General features: G+C 46.6%; 10 non-coding genes across 10 annotated transcripts; all 10 read left to right on the top strand.

Moving 5' to 3' along the window:
* Positions 1-1,595: 1,595 nt before the first annotated feature.
* TRNAA-CGC (transfer RNA alanine (anticodon CGC)) lies at positions 1,596-1,667 on the top strand. The gene has a single exon. It is a non-coding gene; the product is annotated as a tRNA-Ala (tRNA).
* A 2,398-nt stretch (positions 1,668-4,065) lies between these two features.
* TRNAA-CGC (transfer RNA alanine (anticodon CGC)) lies at positions 4,066-4,137 on the top strand. Its single transcript has one exon. It is a non-coding gene; the product is annotated as a tRNA-Ala (tRNA).
* Positions 4,138-6,539: 2,402 nt separating this feature from the next.
* Positions 6,540-6,611, top strand: TRNAA-CGC (transfer RNA alanine (anticodon CGC)). The gene has a single exon. It is a non-coding gene; the product is annotated as a tRNA-Ala (tRNA).
* A 2,402-nt stretch (positions 6,612-9,013) lies between these two features.
* TRNAA-CGC (transfer RNA alanine (anticodon CGC)) lies at positions 9,014-9,085 on the top strand. Its single transcript has one exon. It is a non-coding gene; the product is annotated as a tRNA-Ala (tRNA).
* A 2,400-nt stretch (positions 9,086-11,485) lies between these two features.
* On the top strand, positions 11,486-11,557 carry TRNAA-CGC (transfer RNA alanine (anticodon CGC)). Its single transcript has one exon. It is a non-coding gene; the product is annotated as a tRNA-Ala (tRNA).
* A 2,396-nt stretch (positions 11,558-13,953) lies between these two features.
* Positions 13,954-14,025, top strand: TRNAA-CGC (transfer RNA alanine (anticodon CGC)). The gene has a single exon. It is a non-coding gene; the product is annotated as a tRNA-Ala (tRNA).
* Positions 14,026-16,421: 2,396 nt separating this feature from the next.
* On the top strand, positions 16,422-16,493 carry TRNAA-CGC (transfer RNA alanine (anticodon CGC)). The gene has a single exon. It is a non-coding gene; the product is annotated as a tRNA-Ala (tRNA).
* A 2,396-nt stretch (positions 16,494-18,889) lies between these two features.
* On the top strand, positions 18,890-18,961 carry TRNAA-CGC (transfer RNA alanine (anticodon CGC)). Its single transcript has one exon. It is a non-coding gene; the product is annotated as a tRNA-Ala (tRNA).
* A 2,392-nt stretch (positions 18,962-21,353) lies between these two features.
* TRNAA-CGC (transfer RNA alanine (anticodon CGC)) lies at positions 21,354-21,425 on the top strand. Its single transcript has one exon. It is a non-coding gene; the product is annotated as a tRNA-Ala (tRNA).
* A 2,396-nt stretch (positions 21,426-23,821) lies between these two features.
* Positions 23,822-23,893, top strand: TRNAA-CGC (transfer RNA alanine (anticodon CGC)). The gene has a single exon. It is a non-coding gene; the product is annotated as a tRNA-Ala (tRNA).
* The last annotated feature ends 332 nt before the right edge of the window (positions 23,894-24,225 follow it).

Raw genomic sequence — 24,225 nt, 5'->3', positions numbered from 1 at the left:
CTTCAAGTGTGGGCTTTTTCCTGTACATGGGAATTAGGATGATGTGGTCTTTTGCCATACTAAATCCTGTTGCTGAACGTCTTCTCTTTGGAGCCGATGATTGTGGACATGCACGGTGCACCATGCTTCAGTGTGATGTCTGCTTTTTTCATTGGAAGCCTGTTAGCCTGATCTCTTACCGGGATGACACAAAGCAGACTCGTTCATACAGAGGGGCATTGGCTGAGAATAGTGTCTCCACCGGTCCCCCTGCTAGGCAGTGGTATCATTCTGAGGTGCTGTGCACGCTCACCAACTATCACCCCCTCTGACCTTTCCCACCGCAGAACACCCTGAATGCATTCAGCGGGTTATGCTTCATTCTAGGGCTGCAATGGATCGCCTAGTGGCAAAACCAATGGAAGCACCATTGACCTTCCGCAGAATTCCACTGCTTGTCTGCCTAGAGAAGCGACATCTGCCGAGTGTGCTAGGGACACTCATGACGGCAGAGCTATAGAGTGGTGGGTCCACTTTGCTTTCCACTAGCCAGCAAATACAGAAGGACATCCGAAAGAGGTGTCAGTCTATCTAGCAACATTTGTGGGCTTTCGGCTGGAGGAATTCCTGCGCGAAATGGTGCTATCTCATTTTTGGTGTTTGAAGACATACATATATATATATATATATATATATATATATATTTATTTATTTTTTCTCCATAACTACACTTCTCAAATCTGGGGCATCTATCCGAGATGGCCGTGTCACATTATGTGATGTCTCAGGCACCAACGTGATGAGATCGACCTGGCGCTTTAACTTTGTCATTGTAAGTAGTAAGATGTAATTTGGCAGTTGTCATGTTTTTTCATATGCACTACTGCAAACCCCTTTCCTTACTTAGCCCACTCCCTCCTGAAGCTTTTAGGTGTGATGAGGAAGTGTCCTCTCAGCGGGGATGTAGCTCAGTTGTAGAGCGCATGCTTTGCATGTATGAGGACCCGGGGCATTTCCACTTGTTTCTCTTTTTGACTGTCAAATGATCTCTATCCACTAGATGGCCCTTTGAGCACAGTAATCCTCTGGTGGAAATCTTCCCCTGGAAGTCATCTCTTATGGAGAAGCAAAATGCACACTGCTTCAGTGTGACCATGTGGTTTTCCATTCTTGCTCCAGTTTTCCCTGCTCTTTTGCTAGTGCTTCACTCGGCAGAATGTTTTGACCAGAAGAGTTCTCCCTGAAAATTATGTCTGCAGGACAGACACACTGCATACCGAGGGGATGTAGCTCAGTGGTAGAGCACTTGTTTTGCATGTATGAGGCCCCGGGTCCAATCCCTGGCATCTCCAATTGTTTCCCTTTTTTTGACTGTCATATGGTCTCTGTCCACTAGATGGCTCTTTGAGCACGGTAATCCTCTGGTGGAATACTTCCCCTGGAAGTCATCTCTTATGGAGAAGCATAATGCACACTGCTTCAGTGTGACCATGTGCTTTTCCAGTCTTGCTCCCGTTTTCCCTGGTCTTTTGCTAGTGCTTCAGTTGGCAGCATACTTTGACCGGAAGAATTCTCCCAGGAAAAGATGTCTGCAGGACAGACTCACCGCACACCAAGGGGATGTAGCTCAGTGGTAGAGCGCATGCTTCGCATGTATGAGGTCCCGGGTTCAATCCCCGGCACCTCCATTTGCATAAACTTCAGTGTGATTTTGTCCCGGTTATTTTGTATTTCACACTGCAACTCGGGCCATGATTATAGGATCATCGACATTCATATCTATTTGTCTGAGAAAACGCTGGTGCCCGTATCGCAAACCTGCCTGTAATATATCAGTGAGGTTTGCGTCCCTGCCAGTGTCAACATCCTGTATGCCTTCACAATCACTACAAATAGAAATGCACAGAGAGTACCATCACACCACAGTTTTAACCGTGCAGAATCGTGAAAGGATTGGCATTGCCTTGCGTTTCTTTTCAGTCGATTGTTTTGGTTCCGAATGTATAGCTCCACCATTGTACCTTTGTAGCATATGATGGCTAGCTTTAAAAATAATTTGTTTTCACTGGATGTGGCCACAGATGTACCTCTGTTGTCAACCTAAGTTGATCAGGTTCTGTAACTTGTTAGTTTTGAGCTGGAATATCCTACCAGCTCTGCTGCTGGGGCCTATCTCCGGCTTCTAAAAGCAAAAGCCTTGAACATATTGATATTTTTCATTAGTTGATCAGGGGGATTGCAGGGGGGGGCAGCTTTTCTGCATGTTTCTATGGACAACCAGAAACAGGTGGCTCTAAAATGAAGTCCGCCATTTGGAAACTCCAATTCGACAGTTACCATCAGTTCTGGGCGCTGTTAGTCCCAAGCAGCCAGCCAGGATCTGGTAGATTTCATAGGTCCTTGCTGGCAGCGGGGATGTAACTCAGTGGTAGAGCACCTGCTTTGGAAGTATGAGGCCACAGGTTCGATCCCCGGCGTCTCCATATGACATGTTTCTTCAAGTGTGGGCTTTTTCCTGTACATGGGAATTAGGATGATGTGGTCTTTTGCCATACTAAATCCTGTTGCTGAACGTCTTCTCTTTGGAGCCGATGATTGTGGACATGCACGGTGCACCATGCTTCAGTGTGATGTCTGCTTTTTTCATTGGAAGCCTGTTAGCCTGATCTCTTACCGGGATGACACAAAGCAGACTCGTTCAGACAGAGGGGCATTGGCTGAGAATAGTGTCTCCACCGGTCCCCCTGCTAGGCAGTGGTATCATTCTGAGGTGCTGTGCACGCTCACCAACTATCACCCCCTCTGACCTTTCCCACCGCAGAACACCCTGAATGCATTCAGCGGGTTATGCTTCACTCTAGGGCTGCAATGGATCGCCTAGTGGCAAAACCAATGGAAGCAGCATTGACCTTCCGCAGAATTCCACTGCTTGTCTGCCTAGAGAAGCGACATCTGCCGAGTGTGCTAGGGACACTCATGACGGCAGAGCTATAGAGTGGTGGGTCCACTTTGCTTTCCACTAGCCAGCAAATACAGAAGGACATCCGAAAGAGGTGTCAGTCTATCTAGCAACATTTGTGGGCTTTCGGCTGGAGGAATTCCTGCGCGAAATGGTGCTATCTCATTTTTGGTGTTTGAAGACATACATATATATATATATATATATATATATATTTATTTATTTTTTCTCCATAACTACACTTCTCAAATCTGGGGCATCTATCCGAGATGGCCGTGTCACATTATGTGATGTCTCAGGCACCAACGTGATGAGATCGACCTGGCGCTTTAACTTTGTCATTGTAAGTAGTAAGATGTAATTTGGCAGTTGTCATGTTTTTTCATATGCACTACTGCAAACCCCTTTCCTTACTTAGCCCACTCCCTCCTGAAGCTTTTAGGTGTGATGAGGAAGTGTCCTCTCAGCGGGGATGTAGCTCAGTTGTAGAGCGCATGCTTTGCATGTATGAGGACCCGGGGCATTTCCACTTGTTTCTCTTTTTGACTGTCAAATGATCTCTATCCACTAGATGGCCCTTTGAGCACAGTAATCCTCTGGTGGAAATCTTCCCCTGGAAGTCATCTCTTATGGAGAAGCAAAATGCACACTGCTTCAGTGTGACCATGTGGTTTTCCATTCTTGCTCCAGTTTTCCCTGCTCTTTTGCTAGTGCTTCACTCGGCAGAATGTTTTGACCAGAAGAGTTCTCCCTGAAAATTATGTCTGCAGGACAGACACACTGCATACCGAGGGGATGTAGCTCAGTGGTAGAGCACTTGTTTTGCATGTATGAGGCCCCGGGTCCAATCCCTGGCATCTCCAATTGTTTCCCTTTTTTTGACTGTCATATGGTCTCTGTCCACTAGATGGCTCTTTGAGCACGGTAATCCTCTGGTGGAATACTTCCCCTGGAAGTCATCTCTTATGGAGAAGCATAATGCACACTGCTTCAGTGTGACCATGTGCTTTTCCAGTCTTGCTCCCGTTTTCCCTGGTCTTTTGCTAGTGCTTCAGTTGGCAGCATACTTTGACCGGAAGAATTCTCCCAGGAAAAGATGTCTGCAGGACAGACTCACCGCACACCAAGGGGATGTAGCTCAGTGGTAGAGCGCATGCTTCGCATGTATGAGGTCCCGGGTTCAATCCCCGGCACCTCCATTTGCATAAACTTCAGTGTGATTTTGTCCCGGTTATTTTGTATTTCACACTGCAACTCGGGCCATGATTATAGGATCATCGACATTCATATCTATTTGTCTGAGAAAACGCTGGTGCCCGTATCGCAAACCTGCCTGTAATATATCAGTGAGGTTTGCGTCCCTGCCAGTGTCAACATCCTGTATGCCTTCACAATCACTACAAATAGAAATGCACAGAGAGTACCATCACACCACAGTTTTAACTGTGCAGAATCGTGAAAGGATTGGCATTGCCTTGCGTTTCTTTTCAGTCGATTGTTTTGGTTCCGAATGTATAGCTCCACCATTGTACCTTTGTAGCATATGATGGCTAGCTTTAAAAATAATTTGTTTTCACTGGATGTGGCCACAGATGTACCTCTGTTGTCAACCTAAGTTGATCAGGTTCTGTAACTTGTTAGTTTTGAGCTGGAATATCCTACCAGCTCTGCTGCTGGGGCCTATCTCCGGCTTCTAAAAGCAAAAGCCTTGAACATATTGATATTTTTCATTAGTTGATCAGGGGGATTGCAGGGGGGGGCAGCTTTTCTGCATGTTTCTATGGACAACCAGAAACAGGTGGCTCTAAAATGAAGTCCGCCATTTGGAAACTCCAATTCGACAGTTACCATCAGTTCTGGGCGCTGTTAGTCCCAAGCAGCCAGCCAGCATCTGGTAGATTTCATAGGTCCTTGCTGGCAGCGGGGATGTAACTCAGTGGTAGAGCACCTGCTTTGAAAGTATGAGGCCACAGGTACGATCCCCGGCGTCTCCATATGACATGTTTCTTCAAGTGTGGGCTTTTTCCTGTACATGGGAATTAGGATGATGTGGTCTTTTGCCATACTAAATCCTGTTGCTGAACGTCTTCTCTTTGGAGCCGATGATTGTGGACATGCACGGTGCACCATGCTTCAGTGTGATGTCTGCTTTTTTCATTGGAAGCCTGTTAGCCTGATCTCTTACCGGGATGACACAAAGCAGACTCGTTCAGACAGAGGGGCATTGGCTGAGAATAGTGTCTCCACCGGTCCCCCTGCTAGGCAGTGGTATCATTCTGAGGTGCTGTGCACGCTCACCAACTATCACCCCCTCTGACCTTTCCCACCGCAGAACACCCTGAATGCATTCAGCGGGTTATGCTTCACTCTAGGGCTGCAATGGATCGCCTAGTGGCAAAACCAATGGAAGCAGCATTGACCTTCCGCAGAATTCCACTGCTTGTCTGCCTAGAGAAGCGACATCTGCCGAGTGTGCTAGGGACACTCATGACGGCAGAGCTATAGAGTGGTGGGTCCACTTTGCTTTCCACTAGCCAGCAAATACAGAAGGACATCCGAAAGAGGTGTCAGTCTATCTAGCAACATTTGTGGGCTTTCGGCTGGAGGAATTCCTGCGCGAAATGGTGCTATCTCATTTTTGGTGTTTGAAGACATACATATATATATATATATATATATATATATATATTTATTTATTTTTTCTCCATAACTACACTTCTCAAATCTGGGGCATCTATCCGAGATGGCCGTGTCACATTATGTGATGTCTCAGGCACCAACGTGATGAGATCGACCTGGCGCTTTAACTTTGTCATTGTAAGTAGTAAGATGTAATTTGGCAGTTGTCATGTTTTTTCATATGCACTACTGCAAACCCCTTTCCTTACTTAGCCCACTCCCTCCTGAAGCTTTTAGGTGTGATGAGGAAGTGTCCTCTCAGCGGGGATGTAGCTCAGTTGTAGAGCGCATGCTTTGCATGTATGAGGACCCGGGGCATTTCCACTTGTTTCTCTTTTTGACTGTCAAATGATCTCTATCCACTAGATGGCCCTTTGAGCACAGTAATCCTCTGGTGGAAATCTTCCCCTGGAAGTCATCTCTTATGGAGAAGCAAAATGCACACTGCTTCAGTGTGACCATGTGGTTTTCCATTCTTGCTCCAGTTTTCCCTGCTCTTTTGCTAGTGCTTCACTCGGCAGAATGTTTTGACCAGAAGAGTTCTCCCTGAAAATTATGTCTGCAGGACAGACACACTGCATACCGAGGGGATGTAGCTCAGTGGTAGAGCACTTGTTTTGCATGTATGAGGCCCCGGGTCCAATCCCTGGCATCTCCAATTGTTTCCCTTTTTTTGACTGTCATATGGTCTCTGTCCACTAGATGGCTCTTTGAGCACGGTAATCCTCTGGTGGAATACTTCCCCTGGAAGTCATCTCTTATGGAGAAGCATAATGCACACTGCTTCAGTGTGACCATGTGCTTTTCCAGTCTTGCTCCCGTTTTCCCTGGTCTTTTGCTAGTGCTTCAGTTGGCAGCATACTTTGACCGGAAGAATTCTCCCAGGAAAAGATGTCTGCAGGACAGACTCACCGCACACCAAGGGGATGTAGCTCAGTGGTAGAGCGCATGCTTCGCATGTATGAGGTCCCGGGTTCAATCCCCGGCACCTCCATTTGCATAAACTTCAGTGTGATTTTGTCCCGGTTATTTTGTATTTCACACTGCAACTCGGGCCATGATTATAGGATCATCGACATTCATATCTATTTGTCTGAGAAAACGCTGGTGCCCGTATCGCAAACCTGCCTGTAATATATCAGTGAGGTTTGCGTCCCTGCCAGTGTCAACATCCTGTATGCCTTCACAATCACTACAAATAGAAATGCACAGAGAGTACCATCACACCACAGTTTTAACCGTGCAGAATCGTGAAAGGATTGGCATTGCCTTGCGTTTCTTTTCAGTCGATTGTTTTGGTTCCGAATGTATAGCTCCACCATTGTACCTTTGTAGCATATGATGGCTAGCTTTAAAAATAATTTGTTTTCACTGGATGTGGCCACAGATGTACCTCTGTTGTCAACCTAAGTTGATCAGGTTCTGTAACTTGTTAGTTTTGAGCTGGAATATCCTACCAGCTCTGCTGCTGGGGCCTATCTCCGGCTTCTAAAAGCAAAAGCCTTGAACATATTGATATTTTTCATTAGTTGATCAGGGGGATTGCAGGGGGGGGCAGCTTTTCTGCATGTTTCTATGGACAACCAGAAACAGGTGGCTCTAAAATGAAGTCCGCCATTTGGAAACTCCAATTCGACAGTTACCATCAGTTCTGGGCGCTGTTAGTCCCAAGCAGCCAGCCAGCATCTGGTAGATTTCATAGGTCCTTGCTGGCAGCGGGGATGTAACTCAGTGGTAGAGCACCTGCTTTGGAAGTATGAGGCCACAGGTTCGATCCCCGGCATCTCCATATGACATGTTTCTTCAAGTGTGGGCTTTTTCCTGTACATGGGAATTAGGATGATGTGGTCTTTTGCCATACTAAATCCTGTTGCTGAACGTCTTCTCTTTGGAGCCGATGATTGTGGACATGCACGGTGCACCATGCTTCAGTGTGATGTCTGCTTTTTTCATTGGAAGCCTGTTAGCCTGATCTCTTACCGGGATGACACAAAGCAGACTCGTTCATACAGAGGGGCATTGGCTGAGAATAGTGTCTCCACCGGTCCCCCTGCTAGGCAGTGGTATCATTCTGAGGTGCTGTGCACGCTCACCAACTATCACCCCCTCTGACCTTTCCCACCGCAGAACACCCTGAATGCATTCAGCGGGTTATGCTTCACTCTAGGGCTGCAATGGATCGCCTAGTGGCAAAACCAATGGAAGCAGCATTGACCTTCCGCAGAATTCCACTGCTTGTCTGCCTAGAGAAGCGACATCTGCCGAGTGTGCTAGGGACACTCATGACGGCAGAGCTATAGAGTGGTGGGTCCACTTTGCTTTCCACTAGCCAGCAAATACAGAAGGACATCCGAAAGAGGTGTCAGTCTATCTAGCAACATTTGTGGGCTTTCGGCTGGAGGAATTCCTGCGCGAAATGGTGCTATCTCATTTTTGGTGTTTGAAGACATACATATATATATATATATATATATATATATATATTTATTTATTTTTTCTCCATAACTACACTTCTCAAATCTGGGGCATCTATCCGAGATGGCCGTGTCACATTATGTGATGTCTCAGGCACCAACGTGATGAGATCGACCTGGCGCTTTAACTTTGTCATTGTAAGTAGTAAGATGTAATTTGGCAGTTGTCATGTTTTTTCATATGCACTACTGCAAACCCCTTTCCTTACTTAGCCCACTCCCTCCTGAAGCTTTTAGGTGTGATGAGGAAGTGTCCTCTCAGCGGGGATGTAGCTCAGTTGTAGAGCGCATGCTTTGCATGTATGAGGACCCGGGGCATTTCCACTTGTTTCTCTTTTTGACTGTCAAATGATCTCTATCCACTAGATGGCCCTTTGAGCACAGTAATCCTCTGGTGGAAATCTTCCCCTGGAAGTCATCTCTTATGGAGAAGCAAAATGCACACTGCTTCAGTGTGACCATGTGGTTTTCCATTCTTGCTCCAGTTTTCCCTGCTCTTTTGCTAGTGCTTCACTCGGCAGAATGTTTTGACCAGAAGAGTTCTCCCTGAAAATTATGTCTGCAGGACAGACACACTGCATACCGAGGGGATGTAGCTCAGTGGTAGAGCACTTGTTTTGCATGTATGAGGCCCCGGGTCCAATCCCTGGCATCTCCAATTGTTTCCCTTTTTTTGACTGTCATATGGTCTCTGTCCACTAGATGGCTCTTTGAGCACGGTAATCCTCTGGTGGAATACTTCCCCTGGAAGTCATCTCTTATGGAGAAGCATAATGCACACTGCTTCAGTGTGACCATGTGCTTTTCCAGTCTTGCTCCCGTTTTCCCTGGTCTTTTGCTAGTGCTTCAGTTGGCAGCATACTTTGACCGGAAGAATTCTCCCAGGAAAAGATGTCTGCAGGACAGACTCACCGCACACCAAGGGGATGTAGCTCAGTGGTAGAGCGCATGCTTCGCATGTATGAGGTCCCGGGTTCAATCCCCGGCATCTCCATTTGCATAAACTTCAGTGTGATTTTGTCCCGGTTATTTTGTATTTCACACTGCAACTCGGGCCATGATTATAGGATCATCGACATTCATATCTATTTGTCTGAGAAAACGCTGGTGCCCGTATCGCAAACCTGCCTGTAATATATCAGTGAGGTTTGCGTCCCTGCCAGTGTCAACATCCTGTATGCCTTCACAATCACTACAAATAGAAATGCACAGAGAGTACCATCACACCACAGTTTTAACCGTGCAGAATCGTGAAAGGATTGGCATTGCCTTGCGTTTCTTTTCAGTCGATTGTTTTGGTTCCGAATGTATAGCTCCACCATTGTACCTTTGTAGCATATGATGGCTAGCTTTAAAAATAATTTGTTTTCACTGGATGTGGCCACAGATGTACCTCTGTTGTCAACCTAAGTTGATCAGGTTCTGTAACTTGTTAGTTTTGAGCTGGAATATCCTACCAGCTCTGCTGCTGGGGCCTATCTCCGGCTTCTAAAAGCAAAAGCCTTGAACATATTGATATTTTTCATTAGTTGATCAGGGGGATTGCAGGGGGGGGCAGCTTTTCTGCATGTTTCTATGGACAACCAGAAACAGGTGGCTCTAAAATGAAGTCCGCCATTTGGAAACTCAAATTCGACAGTTACCATCAGTTCTGGGCGCTGTTAGTCCCAAGCAGCCAGCCAGCATCTGGTAGATTTCATAGGTCCTTGCTGGCAGCGGGGATGTAACTCAGTGGTAGAGCACCTGCTTTGGAAGTATGAGGCCACAGGTTCGATCCCCGGCATCTCCATATGATATGTTTCTTCAAGTGTGGGCTTTTTCCTGTACATGGGAATTAGGATGATGTGGTCTTTTGCCATACTAAATCCTGTTGCTGAACGTCTTCTCTTTGGAGCCGATGATTGTGGACATGCACGGTGCACCATGCTTCAGTGTGATGTCTGCTTTTTTCATTGGAAGCCTGTTAGCCTGATCTCTTACCGGGATGACACAAAGCAGACTCGTTCATACAGAGGGGCATTGGCTGAGAATAGTGTCTCCACCGGTCCCCCTGCTAGGCAGTGGTATCATTCTGAGGTGCTGTGCACGCTCACCAACTATCACCCCCTCTGACCTTTCCCACCGCAGAACACCCTGAATGCATTCAGCGGGTTATGCTTCATTCTAGGGCTGCAATGGATCGCCTAGTGGCAAAACCAATGGAAGCACCATTGACCTTCCGCAGAATTCCACTGCTTGTCTGCCTAGAGAAGCGACATCTGCCGAGTGTGCTAGGGACACTCATGACGGCAGAGCTATAGAGTGGTGGGTCCACTTTGCTTTCCACTAGCCAGCAAATACAGAAGGACATCCGAAAGAGGTGTCAGTCTATCTAGCAACATTTGTGGGCTTTCGGCTGGAGGAATTCCTGCGCGAAATGGTGCTATCTCATTTTTGGTGTTTGAAGACATACATATATATATATATATATATATATATATATTTATTTATTTTTTCTCCATAACTACACTTCTCAAATCTGGGGCATCTATCCGAGATGGCCGTGTCACATTATGTGATGTCTCAGGCACCAACGTGATGAGATCGACCTGGCGCTTTAACTTTGTCATTGTAAGTAGTAAGATGTAATTTGGCAGTTGTCATGTTTTTTCATATGCACTACTGCAAACCCCTTTCCTTACTTAGCCCACTCCCTCCTGAAGCTTTTAGGTGTGATGAGGAAGTGTCCTCTCAGCGGGGATGTAGCTCAGTTGTAGAGCGCATGCTTTGCATGTATGAGGACCCGGGGCATTTCCACTTGTTTCTCTTTTTGACTGTCAAATGATCTCTATCCACTAGATGGCCCTTTGAGCACAGTAATCCTCTGGTGGAAATCTTCCCCTGGAAGTCATCTCTTATGGAGAAGCAAAATGCACACTGCTTCAGTGTGACCATGTGGTTTTCCATTCTTGCTCCAGTTTTCCCTGCTCTTTTGCTAGTGCTTCACTCGGCAGAATGTTTTGACCAGAAGAGTTCTCCCTGAAAATTATGTCTGCAGGACAGACACACTGCATACCGAGGGGATGTAGCTCAGTGGTAGAGCACTTGTTTTGCATGTATGAGGCCCCGGGTCCAATCCCTGGCATCTCCAATTGTTTCCCTTTTTTTGACTGTCATATGGTCTCTGTCCACTAGATGGCTCTTTGAGCACGGTAATCCTCTGGTGGAATACTTCCCCTGGAAGTCATCTCTTATGGAGAAGCATAATGCACACTGCTTCAGTGTGACCATGTGCTTTTCCAGTCTTGCTCCCGTTTTCCCTGGTCTTTTGCTAGTGCTTCAGTTGGCAGCATACTTTGACCGGAAGAATTCTCCCAGGAAAAGATGTCTGCAGGACAGACTCACCGCACACCAAGGGGATGTAGCTCAGTGGTAGAGCGCATGCTTCGCATGTATGAGGTCCCGGGTTCAATCCCCGGCACCTCCATTTGCATAAACTTCAGTGTGATTTTGTCCCGGTTATTTTGTATTTCACACTGCAACTCGGGCCATGATTATAGGATCATCGACATTCATATCTATTTGTCTGAGAAAACGCTGGTGCCCGTATCGCAAACCTGCCTGTAATATATCAGTGAGGTTTGCGTCCCTGCCAGTGTCAACATCCTGTATGCCTTCACAATCACTACAAATAGAAATGCACAGAGAGTACCATCACACCACAGTTTTAACTGTGCAGAATCGTGAAAGGATTGGCATTGCCTTGCGTTTCTTTTCAGTCGATTGTTTTGGTTCCGAATGTATAGCTCCACCATTGTACCTTTGTAGCATATGATGGCTAGCTTTAAAAATAATTTGTTTTCACTGGATGTGGCCACAGATGTACCTCTGTTGTCAACCTAAGTTGATCAGGTTCTGTAACTTGTTAGTTTTGAGCTGGAATATCCTACCAGCTCTGCTGCTGGGGCCTATCTCCGGCTTCTAAAAGCAAAAGCCTTGAACATATTGATATTTTTCATTAGTTGATCAGGGGGATTGCAGGGGGGGGCAGCTTTTCTGCATGTTTCTATGGACAACCAGAAACAGGTGGCTCTAAAATGAAGTCCGCCATTTGGAAACTCCAATTCGACAGTTACCATCAGTTCTGGGCGCTGTTAGTCCCAAGCAGCCAGCCAGCATCTGGTAGATTTCATAGGTCCTTGCTGGCAGCGGGGATGTAACTCAGTGGTAGAGCACCTGCTTTGGAAGTATGAGGCCACAGGTTCGATCCCCGGCGTCTCCATATGACATGTTTCTTCAAGTGTGGGCTTTTTCCTGTACATGGGAATTAGGATGATGTGGTCTTTTGCCATACTAAATCCTGTTGCTGAACGTCTTCTCTTTGGAGCCGATGATTGTGGACATGCACGGTGCACCATGCTTCAGTGTGATGTCTGCTTTTTTCATTGGAAGCCTGTTAGCCTGATCTCTTACCGGGATGACACAAAGCAGACTCGTTCAGACAGAGGGGCATTGGCTGAGAATAGTGTCTCCACCGGTCCCCCTGCTAGGCAGTGGTATCATTCTGAGGTGCTGTGCACGCTCACCAACTATCACCCCCTCTGACCTTTCCCACCGCAGAACACCCTGAATGCATTCAGCGGGTTATGCTTCATTCTAGGGCTGCAATGGATCGCCTAGTGGCAAAACCAATGGAAGCACCATTGACCTTCCGCAGAATTCCACTGCTTGTCTGCCTAGAGAAGCGACATCTGCCGAGTGTGCTAGGGACACTCATGACGGCAGAGCTATAGAGTGGTGGGTCCACTTTGCTTTCCACTAGCCAGCAAATACAGAAGGACATCCGAAAGAGGTGTCAGTCTATCTAGCAACATTTGTGGGCTTTCGGCTGGAGGAATTCCTGCGCGAAATGGTGCTATCTCATTTTTGGTGTTTGAAGACATACATATATATATATATATATATATATATTTATTTATTTTTTCTCCATAACTACACTTCTCAAATCTGGGGCATCTATCCGAGATGGCCGTGTCACATTATGTGATGTCTCAGGCACCAACGTGATGAGATCGACCTGGCGCTTTAACTTTGTCATTGTAAGTAGTAAGATGTAATTTGGCAGTTGTCATGTTTTTTCATATGCACTACTGCAAACCCCTTTCCTTACTTAGCCCACTCCCTCCTGAAGCTTTTAGGTGTGATGAGGAAGTGTCCTCTCAGCGGGGATGTAGCTCAGTTGTAGAGCGCATGCTTTGCATGTATGAGGACCCGGGGCATTTCCACTTGTTTCTCTTTTTGACTGTCAAATGATCTCTATCCACTAGATGGCCCTTTGAGCACAGTAATCCTCTGGTGGAAATCTTCCCCTGGAAGTCATCTCTTATGGAGAAGCAAAATGCACACTGCTTCAGTGTGACCATGTGGTTTTCCATTCTTGCTCCAGTTTTCCCTGCTCTTTTGCTAGTGCTTCACTCGGCAGAATGTTTTGACCAGAAGAGTTCTCCCTGAAAATTATGTCTGCAGGACAGACACACTGCATACCGAGGGGATGTAGCTCAGTGGTAGAGCACTTGTTTTGCATGTATGAGGCCCCGGGTCCAATCCCTGGCATCTCCAATTGTTTCCCTTTTTTTGACTGTCATATGGTCTCTGTCCACTAGATGGCTCTTTGAGCACGGTAATCCTCTGGTGGAATACTTCCCCTGGAAGTCATCTCTTATGGAGAAGCATAATGCACACTGCTTCAGTGTGACCATGTGCTTTTCCAGTCTTGCTCCCGTTTTCCCTGGTCTTTTGCTAGTGCTTCAGTTGGCAGCATACTTTGACCGGAAGAATTCTCCCAGGAAAAGATGTCTGCAGGACAGACTCACCGCACACCAAGGGGATGTAGCTCAGTGGTAGAGCGCATGCTTCGCATGTATGAGGTCCCGGGTTCAATCCCCGGCATCTCCATTTGCATAAACTTCAGTGTGATTTTGTCCCGGTTATTTTGTATTTCACACTGCAACTCGGGCCATGATTATAGGATCATCGACATTCATATCTATTTGTCTGAGAAAACGCTGGTGCCCGTATCGCAAACCTGCCTGTAATATATCAGTGAGGTTTGCGTCCCTGCCAGTGTCAACATCCTGTATGCCTTCACAATCACTACAAATAGAAATGCACAGAGAGTACCATCACACCACAGTTTTAACCGTGCAGAATCGTGAAAGGATTGGCATTGCCTTGCGTTTCTTTTCAGTCGATTGTTTTGGTTCCGAATGTATAGCTCCACCATTGTACCTTTGTAGCATATGATGGCTAGCTTTAAAAATAATTTGTTTTCACTGGATGTGGCCACAGATGTACCTCTGTTGTCAACCTAAGTTGATCAGGTTCTGTAACTTGTTAGTTTTGAGCTGGAATATCCTACCAGCTCTGCTGCTGGGGCCTATCTCCGGCTTCTAAAAGCAAAAGCCTTGAACATATTGATATTTTTCATTAGTTGATCAGGGGGATTGCAGGGGGGGGGGCAGCTTTTCTGCATGTTTCTATGGACAACCAGAAACAGGTGGCTCTAAAATGAAGTCCGCCATTTGGAAACTCAAATTCGACAGTTACCATCAGTTCTGGGCGCTGTTAGTCCCAAGCAGCCAGCCAGCATCTGGTAGATTTCATAGGTCCTTGCTGGCAGCGGGGATGTAACTCAGTGGTAGAGCACCTGCTTTGGAAGTATGAGGCCACAGGTTCGATCCCCGGCATCTCCATATGATATGTTTCTTCAAGTGTGGGCTTTTTCCTGTACATGGGAATTAGGATGATGTGGTCTTTTGCCATACTAAATCCTGTTGCTGAACGTCTTCTCTTTGGAGCCGATGATTGTGGACATGCACGGTGCACCATGCTTCAGTGTGATGTCTGCTTTTTTCATTGGAAGCCTGTTAGCCTGATCTCTTACCGGGATGACACAAAGCAGACTCGTTCATACAGAGGGGCATTGGCTGAGAATAGTGTCTCCACCGGTCCCCCTGCTAGGCAGTGGTATCATTCTGAGGTGCTGTGCACGCTCACCAACTATCACCCCCTCTGACCTTTCCCACCGCAGAACACCCTGAATGCATTCAGCGGGTTATGCTTCATTCTAGGGCTGCAATGGATCGCCTAGTGGCAAAACCAATGGAAGCACCATTGACCTTCCGCAGAATTCCACTGCTTGTCTGCCTAGAGAAGCGACATCTGCCGAGTGTGCTAGGGACACTCATGACGGCAGAGCTATAGAGTGGTGGGTCCACTTTGCTTTCCACTAGCCAGCAAATACAGAAGGACATCCGAAAGAGGTGTCAGTCTATCTAGCAACATTTGTGGGCTTTCGGCTGGAGGAATTCCTGCGCGAAATGGTGCTATCTCATTTTTGGTGTTTGAAGACATACATATATATATATATATATATATATTTATTTATTTTTTCTCCATAACTACACTTCTCAAATCTGGGGCATCTATCCGAGATGGCCGTGTCACATTATGTGATGTCTCAGGCACCAACGTGATGAGATCGACCTGGCGCTTTAACTTTGTCATTGTAAGTAGTAAGATGTAATTTGGCAGTTGTCATGTTTTTTCATATGCACTACTGCAAACCCCTTTCCTTACTTAGCCCACTCCCTCCTGAAGCTTTTAGGTGTGATGAGGAAGTGTCCTCTCAGCGGGGATGTAGCTCAGTTGTAGAGCGCATGCTTTGCATGTATGAGGACCCGGGGCATTTCCACTTGTTTCTCTTTTTGACTGTCAAATGATCTCTATCCACTAGATGGCCCTTTGAGCACAGTAATCCTCTGGTGGAAATCTTCCCCTGGAAGTCATCTCTTATGGAGAAGCAAAATGCACACTGCTTCAGTGTGACCATGTGGTTTTCCATTCTTGCTCCAGTTTTCCCTGCTCTTTTGCTAGTGCTTCACTCGGCAGAATGTTTTGACCAGAAGAGTTCTCCCTGAAAATTATGTCTGCAGGACAGACACACTGCATACCGAGGGGATGTAGCTCAGTGGTAGAGCACTTGTTTTGCATGTATGAGGCCCCGGGTCCAATCCCTGGCATCTCCAATTGTTTCCCTTTTTTTGACTGTCATATGGTCTCTGTCCACTAGATGGCTCTTTGAGCACGGTAATCCTCTGGTGGAATACTTCCCCTGGAAGTCATCTCTTATGGAGAAGCATAATGCACACTGCTTCAGTGTGACCATGTGCTTTTCCAGTCTTGCTCCCGTTTTCCCTGGTCTTTTGCTAGTGCTTCAGTTGGCAGCATACTTTGACCGGAAGAATTCTCCCAGGAAAAGATGTCTGCAGGACAGACTCACCGCACACCAAGGGGATGTAGCTCAGTGGTAGAGCGCATGCTTCGCATGTATGAGGTCCCGGGTTCAATCCCCGGCACCTCCATTTGCATAAACTTCAGTGTGATTTTGTCCCGGTTATTTTGTATTTCACACTGCAACTCGGGCCATGATTATAGGATCATCGACATTCATATCTATTTGTCTGAGAAAACGCTGGTGCCCGTATCGCAAACCTGCCTGTAATATATCAGTGAGGTTTGCGTCCCTGCCAGTGTCAACATCCTGTATGCCTTCACAATCACTACAAATAGAAATGCACAGAGAGTACCATCACACCACAGTTTTAACTGTGCAGAATCGTGAAAGGATTGGCATTGCCTTGCGTTTCTTTTCAGTCGATTGTTTTGGTTCCGAATGTATAGCTCCACCATTGTACCTTTGTAGCATATGATGGCTAGCTTTAAAAATAATTTGTTTTCACTGGATGTGGCCACAGATGTACCTCTGTTGTCAACCTAAGTTGATCAGGTTCTGTAACTTGTTAGTTTTGAGCTGGAATATCCTACCAGCTCTGCTGCTGGGGCCTATCTCCGGCTTCTAAAAGCAAAAGCCTTGAACATATTGATATTTTTCATTAGTTGATCAGGGGGATTGCAGGGGGGGGCAGCTTTTCTGCATGTTTCTATGGACAACCAGAAACAGGTGGCTCTAAAATGAAGTCCGCCATTTGGAAACTCCAATTCGACAGTTACCATCAGTTCTGGGCGCTGTTAGTCCCAAGCAGCCAGCCAGCATCTGGTAGATTTCATAGGTCCTTGCTGGCAGCGGGGATGTAACTCAGTGGTAGAGCACCTGCTTTGGAAGTATGAGGCCACAGGTTCGATCCCCGGCGTCTCCATATGACATGTTTCTTCAAGTGTGGGCTTTTTCCTGTACATGGGAATTAGGATGATGTGGTCTTTTGCCATACTAAATCCTGTTGCTGAACGTCTTCTCTTTGGAGCCGATGATTGTGGACATGCACGGTGCACCATGCTTCAGTGTGATGTCTGCTTTTTTCATTGGAAGCCTGTTAGCCTGATCTCTTACCGGGATGACACAAAGCAGACTCGTTCAGACAGAGGGGCATTGGCTGAGAATAGTGTCTCCACCGGTCCCCCTGCTAGGCAGTGGTATCATTCTGAGGTGCTGTGCACGCTCACCAACTATCACCCCCTCTGACCTTTCCCACCGCAGAACACCCTGAATGCATTCAGCGGGTTATGCTTCATTCTAGGGCTGCAATGGATCGCCTAGTGGCAAAACCAATGGAAGCACCATTGACCTTCCGCAGAATTCCACTGCTTGTCTGCCTAGAGAAGCGACATCTGCCGAGTGTGCTAGGGACACTCATGACGGCAGAGCTATAGAGTGGTGGGTCCACTTTGCTTTCCACTAGCCAGCAAATACAGAAGGACATCCGAAAGAGGTGTCAGTCTATCTAGCAACATTTGTGGGCTTTCGGCTGGAGGAATTCCTGCGCGAAATGGTGCTATCTCATTTTTGGTGTTTGAAGACATACATATATATATATATATATATATATATTTATTTATTTTTTCTCCATAACTACACTTCTCAAATCTGGGGCATCTATCCGAGATGGCCGTGTCACATTATGTGATGTCTCAGGCACCAACGTGATGAGATCGACCTGGCGCTTTAACTTTGTCATTGTAAGTAGTAAGATGTAATTTGGCAGTTGTCATGTTTTTTCATATGCACTACTGCAAACCCCTTTCCTTACTTAGCCCACTCCCTCCTGAAGCTTTTAGGTGTGATGAGGAAGTGTCCTCTCAGCGGGGATGTAGCTCAGTTGTAGAGCGCATGCTTTGCATGTATGAGGACCCGGGGCATTTCCACTTGTTTCTCTTTTTGACTGTCAAATGATCTCTATCCACTAGATGGCCCTTTGAGCACAGTAATCCTCTGGTGGAAATCTTCCCCTGGAAGTCATCTCTTATGGAGAAGCAAAATGCACACTGCTTCAGTGTGACCATGTGGTTTTCCATTCTTGCTCCAGTTTTCCCTGCTCTTTTGCTAGTGCTTCACTCGGCAGAATGTTTTGACCAGAAGAGTTCTCCCTGAAAATTATGTCTGCAGGACAGACACACTGCATACCGAGGGGATGTAGCTCAGTGGTAGAGCACTTGTTTTGCATGTATGAGGCCCCGGGTCCAATCCCTGGCATCTCCAATTGTTTCCCTTTTTTTGACTGTCATATGGTCTCTGTCCACTAGATGGCTCTTTGAGCACGGTAATCCTCTGGTGGAATACTTCCCCTGGAAGTCATCTCTTATGGAGAAGCATAATGCACACTGCTTCAGTGTGACCATGTGCTTTTCCAGTCTTGCTCCCGTTTTCCCTGGTCTTTTGCTAGTGCTTCAGTTGGCAGCATACTTTGACCGGAAGAATTCTCCCAGGAAAAGATGTCTGCAGGACAGACTCACCGCACACCAAGGGGATGTAGCTCAGTGGTAGAGCGCATGCTTCGCATGTATGAGGTCCCGGGTTCAATCCCCGGCATCTCCATTTGCATAAACTTCAGTGTGATTTTGTCCCGGTTATTTTGTATTTCACACTGCAACTCGGGCCATGATTATAGGATCATCGACATTCATATCTATTTGTCTGAGAAAACGCTGGTGCCCGTATCGCAAACCTGCCTGTAATATATCAGTGAGGTTTGCGTCCCTGCCAGTGTCAACATCCTGTATGCCTTCACAATCACTACAAATAGAAATGCACAGAGAGTACCATCACACCACAGTTTTAACCGTGCAGAATCGTGAAAGGATTGGCATTGCCTTGCGTTTCTTTTCAGTCGATTGTTTTGGTTCCGAATGTATAGCTCCACCATTGTACCTTTGTAGCATATGATGGCTAGCTTTAAAAATAATTTGTTTTCACTGGATGTGGCCACAGATGTACCTCTGTTGTCAACCTAAGTTGATCAGGTTCTGTAACTTGTTAGTTTTGAGCTGGAATATCCTACCAGCTCTGCTGCTGGGGCCTATCTCCGGCTTCTAAAAGCAAAAGCCTTGAACATATTGATATTTTTCATTAGTTGATCAGGGGGATTGCAGGGGGGGGGGCAGCTTTTCTGCATGTTTCTATGGACAACCAGAAACAGGTGGCTCTAAAATGAAGTCCGCCATTTGGAAACTCAAATTCGACAGTTACCATCAGTTCTGGGCGCTGTTAGTCCCAAGCAGCCAGCCAGCATCTGGTAGATTTCATAGGTCCTTGCTGGCAGCGGGGATGTAACTCAGTGGTAGAGCACCTGCTTTGGAAGTATGAGGCCACAGGTTCGATCCCCGGCATCTCCATATGATATGTTTCTTCAAGTGTGGGCTTTTTCCTGTACATGGGAATTAGGATGATGTGGTCTTTTGCCATACTAAATCCTGTTGCTGAACGTCTTCTCTTTGGAGCCGATGATTGTGGACATGCACGGTGCACCATGCTTCAGTGTGATGTCTGCTTTTTTCATTGGAAGCCTGTTAGCCTGATCTCTTACCGGGATGACACAAAGCAGACTCGTTCAGACAGAGGGGCATTGGCTGAGAATAGTGTCTCCACCGGTCCCCCTGCTAGGCAGTGGTATCATTCTGAGGTGCTGTGCACGCTCACCAACTATCACCCCCTCTGACCTTTCCCACCGCAGAACACCCTGAATGCATTCAGCGGGTTATGCTTCATTCTAGGGCTGCAATGGATCGCCTAGTGGCAAAACCAATGGAAGCACCATTGACCTTCCGCAGAATTCCACTGCTTGTCTGCCTAGAGAAGCGACATCTGCCGAGTGTGCTAGGGACACTCATGACGGCAGAGCTATAGAGTGGTGGGTCCACTTTGCTTTCCACTAGCCAGCAAATACAGAAGGACATCCGAAAGAGGTGTCAGTCTATCTAGCAACATTTGTGGGCTTTCGGCTGGAGGAATTCCTGCGCGAAATGGTGCTATCTCATTTTTGGTGTTTGAAGACATACATATATATATATATATATATTTATTTATTTTTTCTCCATAACTACACTTCTCAAATCTGGGGCATCTATCCGAGATGGCCGTGTCACATTATGTGATGTCTCAGGCACCAACGTGATGAGATCGACCTGGCGCTTTAACTTTGTCATTGTAAGTAGTAAGATGTAATTTGGCAGTTGTCATGTTTTTTCATATGCACTACTGCAAACCCCTTTCCTTACTTAGCCCACTCCCTCCTGAAGCTTTTAGGTGTGATGAGGAAGTGTCCTCTCAGCGGGGATGTAGCTCAGTTGTAGAGCGCATGCTTTGCATGTATGAGGACCCGGGGCATTTCCACTTGTTTCTCTTTTTGACTGTCAAATGATCTCTATCCACTAGATGGCCCTTTGAGCACAGTAATCCTCTGGTGGAAATCTTCCCCTGGAAGTCATCTCTTATGGAGAAGCAAAATGCACACTGCTTCAGTGTGACCATGTGGTTTTCCATTCTTGCTCCAGTTTTCCCTGCTCTTTTGCTAGTGCTTCACTCGGCAGAATGTTTTGACCAGAAGAGTTCTCCCTGAAAATTATGTCTGCAGGACAGACACACTGCATACCGAGGGGATGTAGCTCAGTGGTAGAGCACTTGTTTTGCATGTATGAGGCCCCGGGTCCAATCCCTGGCATCTCCAATTGTTTCCCTTTTTTTGACTGTCATATGGTCTCTGTCCACTAGATGGCTCTTTGAGCACGGTAATCCTCTGGTGGAATACTTCCCCTGGAAGTCATCTCTTATGGAGAAGCATAATGCACACTGCTTCAGTGTGACCATGTGCTTTTCCAGTCTTGCTCCCGTTTTCCCTGGTCTTTTGCTAGTGCTTCAGTTGGCAGCATACTTTGACCGGAAGAATTCTCCCAGGAAAAGATGTCTGCAGGACAGACTCACCGCACACCAAGGGGATGTAGCTCAGTGGTAGAGCGCATGCTTCGCATGTATGAGGTCCCGGGTTCAATCCCCGGCATCTCCATTTGCATAAACTTCAGTGTGATTTTGTCCCGGTTATTTTGTATTTCACACTGCAACTCGGGCCATGATTATAGGATCATCGACATTCATATCTATTTGTCTGAGAAAACGCTGGTGCCCGTATCGCAAACCTGCCTGTAATATATCAGTGAGGTTTGCGTCCCTGCCAGTGTCAACATCCTGTATGCCTTCACAATCACTACAAATAGAAATGCACAGAGAGTACCATCACACCACAGTTTTAACTGTGCAGAATCGTGAAAGGATTGGCATTGCCTTGCGTTTCTTTTCAGTCGATTGTTTTGGTTCCGAATGTATAGCTCCACCATTGTACCTTTGTAGCATATGATGGCTAGCTTTAAAAATAATTTGTTTTCACTGGATGTGGCCACAGATGTACCTCTGTTGTCAACCTAAGTTGATCAGGTTCTGTAACTTGTTAGTTTTGAGCTGGAATATCCTACCAGCTCTGCTGCTGGGGCCTATCTCCGGCTTCTAAAAGCAAAAGCCTTGAACATATTGATATTTTTCATTAGTTGATCAGGGGGATTGCAGGGGGGGGCAGCTTTTCTGCATGTTTCTATGGACAACCAGAAACAGGTGGCTCTAAAATGAAGTCCGCCATTTGGAAACTCCAATTCGACAGTTACCATCAGTTCTGGGCGCTGTTAGTCCCAAGCAGCCAGCCAGCATCTGGTAGATTTCATAGGTCCTTGCTGGCAGCGGGGATGTAACTCAGTGGTAGAGCACCTGCTTTGGAAGTATGAGGCCACAGGTTCGATCCCCGGCATCTCCATATGATATGTTTCTTCAAGTGTGGGCTTTTTCCTGTACATGGGAATTAGGATGATGTGGTCTTTTGCCATACTAAATCCTGTTGCTGAACGTCTTCTCTTTGGAGCCGATGATTGTGGACATGCACGGTGCACCATGCTTCAGTGTGATGTCTGCTTTTTTCATTGGAAGCCTGTTAGCCTGATCTCTTACCGGGATGACACAAAGCAGACTCGTTCATACAGAGGGGCATTGGCTGAGAATAGTGTCTCCACCGATCCCCCTGCTAGGCAGTGGTATCATTCTGAGGTGCTGTGCACGCTCACCAACTATCACCCCCTCTGACCTTTCCCACCGCAGAACACCCTGAATGCATTCAGCGGGTTATGCTTCATTCTAGGGCTGCAATGGATCGCCTAGTGGCAAAACCAATGGAAGCACCATTGACCTTCCGCAGAATTCCACTGCTTGTCTGCCTAGAGAAGCGACATCTGCCGAGTGTGCTAGGGACACTCATGACGGCAGAGCTATAGAGTGGTGGGTCCACTTTGCTTTCCACTAGCCAGCAAATACAGAAGGACATCCGAAAGAGGTGTCAGTCTATCTAGCAACATTTGTGGGCTTTCGGCTGGAGGAATTCCTGCGCGAAATGGTGCTATCTCATTTTTGGTGTTTGAAGACATACATATATATATATATATATATATATATTTATTTATTTTTTCTCCATAACTACACTTCTCAAATCTGGGGCATCTATCCGAGATGGCCGTGTCACATTATGTGATGTCTCAGGCACCAACGTGATGAGATCGACCTGGCGCTTTAACTTTGTCATTGTAAGTAGTAAGATGTAATTTGGCAGTTGTCATGTTTTTTCATATGCACTACTGCAAACCCCTTTCCTTACTTAGCCCACTCCCTCCTGAAGCTTTTAGGTGTGATGAGGAAGTGTCCTCTCAGCGGGGATGTAGCTCAGTTGTAGAGCGCATGCTTTGCATGTATGAGGACCCGGGGCATTTCCACTTGTTTCTCTTTTTGACTGTCAAATGATCTCTATCCACTAGATGGCCCTTTGAGCACAGTAATCCTCTGGTGGAAATCTTCCCCTGGAAGTCATCTCTTATGGAGAAGCAAAATGCACACTGCTTCAGTGTGACCATGTGGTTTTCCATTCTTGCTCCAGTTTTCCCTGCTCTTTTGCTAGTGCTTCACTCGGCAGAATGTTTTGACCAGAAGAGTTCTCCCTGAAAATTATGTCTGCAGGACAGACACACTGCATACCGAGGGGATGTAGCTCAGTGGTAGAGCACTTGTTTTGCATGTATGAGGCCCCGGGTCCAATCCCTGGCATCTCCAATTGTTTCCCTTTTTTTGACTGTCATATGGTCTCTGTCCACTAGATGGCTCTTTGAGCACGGTAATCCTCTGGTGGAATACTTCCCCTGGAAGTCATCTCTTATGGAGAAGCATAATGCACACTGCTTCAGTGTGACCATGTGCTTTTCCAGTCTTGCTCCCGTTTTCCCTGGTCTTTTGCTAGTGCTTCAGTTGGCAGCATACTTTGACCGGAAGAATTCTCCCAGGAAAAGATGTCTGCAGGACAGACTCACCGCACACCAAGGGGATGTAGCTCAGTGGTAGAGCGCATGCTTCGCATGTATGAGGTCCCGGGTTCAATCCCCGGCACCTCCATTTGCATAAACTTCAGTGTGATTTTGTCCCGGTTATTTTGTATTTCACACTGCAACTCGGGCCATGATTATAGGATCATCGACATTCATATCTATTTGTCTGAGAAAACGCTGGTGCCCGTATCGCAAACCTGCCTGTAATATATCAGTGAGGTTTGCGTCCCTGCCAGTGTCAACATCCTGTATGCCTTCACAATCACTACAAATAGAAATGCACAGAGAGTACCATCACACCACAGTTTTAACTGTGCAGAATCGTGAAAGGATTGGCATTGCCTTGCGTTTCTTTTCAGTCGATTGTTTTGGTTCCGAATGTATAGCTCCACCATTGTA

Source organism: Ambystoma mexicanum, assembly GCF_040938575.1.
Source record: "Ambystoma mexicanum isolate Mex_15411 chromosome 12 unlocalized genomic scaffold, UKY_AmexF1_1 Mex_chr12_unloc.1, whole genome shotgun sequence".
Lineage (NCBI taxonomy): Eukaryota > Metazoa > Chordata > Amphibia > Caudata > Ambystomatidae > Ambystoma > Ambystoma mexicanum.
This window is presented reverse-complemented; position numbering and strand designations above follow the sequence as displayed.